Source organism: Orycteropus afer, unplaced genomic scaffold, assembly GCF_000298275.1.
Source record: "Orycteropus afer afer isolate SDZICR_OR568_19922 unplaced genomic scaffold, OryAfe1.0 scaffold00359, whole genome shotgun sequence".
Taxonomy (NCBI): Eukaryota; Metazoa; Chordata; class Mammalia; order Tubulidentata; family Orycteropodidae; genus Orycteropus; species Orycteropus afer.
In genome coordinates this window covers 21,927-23,409 of record NW_006921946.1, presented here as the reverse complement: position 1 = coordinate 23,409, position 1,483 = coordinate 21,927, and positions in this window count along the sequence as shown.

The following is a 1,483-nucleotide window of genomic DNA, read 5'->3' as shown; positions in this document are numbered from 1 at the left end:
ACAGAGCAAATTCACTTTCCATAAAGCAGTTCACATACACTTTGTCTCATGACATTGACTACAATTTACCACAATGCAACAGCTCCCTTCCCCTTTCCTCTCTATAATTACCTCTTCCCTGTGTCTATCCCTCCATGTACTTACTCCTACCCCCTAAGCTCTCTCCCTGTGCATAAACACCCCTTCTTTCTCCCATGATTGTTATTTCCAAAGAGTGTATCTACCTCAGGTAAATGCTTAACTCATATGCCTGTCTTTTGTTTGGCTGGAAGCCACAAGTGTGGGTTCAATTCCAGACCTGAAGGCAGCTAGGGGCCATAGTTTCAGGGGTTCCACCAGGCTCTATCAGACCAGCAAACCTGGTCCTCCCCTCCTTTTTTAAAATTTCCAAATGATTTTGAGTTTTGTTCTACATTGTTCTCCCTCTCTATCCAGGATCTCTTACATAGATCTCCCTCCGAGTAGTTGACAATGGTAGCTGGGCAACATCTAGGTCTTCTGGTCTCATAGTCATACAGGCTGTGGACTACTGCATGGTGTACCAGTCACTAGGACTAACTGTTTCCATGAATCTTTGGTTTTCTTCATTCTTTGCTTTGGACGAGGAGAGACCCTTCATTGCATCTGGATGGCTGCTTGCAAGCTTTTAAGATCCCAGTCGCTACTCACCAAAGTAGGAGGTAGAACAATGTTTTGTGTAGTATGTTACGCCAGATGATCTTGATGTCCCCTGTAATTATGGTCCTGAGCCCACAGGCTCAACTACTCACTCCTTCTGGGTAAGCTGGCTGTGACCAAGTGACTACAACCTTGTCCCTTGTCAGCTCTACTATAAACCTGGGAATTCTTACAGAACATAAAAATACACTTGTAGAAACATTGTCTGTCTGCCAACCCTATACATGGCCTTGGGTACACTCCCTGCTTCACAGACATACCTAATAGTTCAGCCTATCCACCTGTATACCCATGTTTGCCTTCACTGAAAATGCAGTACTGTATGTACAAAAGGGTTCATCTTTGTTGTCTGCACCTCCCATGAACCTCTCTATGTCTTCCTTTTCCTCATTGCTTCCATATTGATCACTCACATTTGGTACATTGCCCTTCACCAAATCAATACTTGTCTCTACCTATCTAACAGGGTTCCCTTCCCCACCCCCCTCCCAGTAACCAACAAAGAAAATTTCCTTCCACATACAGTATTTCCTTGACTTTTACAATAACAGACTAATATTTGTCTTCTGTGATTGACTTATTTCACTCAGCATAATGTCCTCCAAGTTCATCCACCTTATGTGGTGTTTTGCAGATTCTACATTATTCTTTAGGGTTGCATACTATTCCATTGTGTGTATGGACCATAGTTTGGTTATCCATTCCTCAGCTGATGGACACCTAGGTTGTTTCCATCTTTTGGCTATTGTAAATAGTGCTGCAATGAACATGGGTGTGCATATGTCTGTTCTTGTCATGGCTCTCA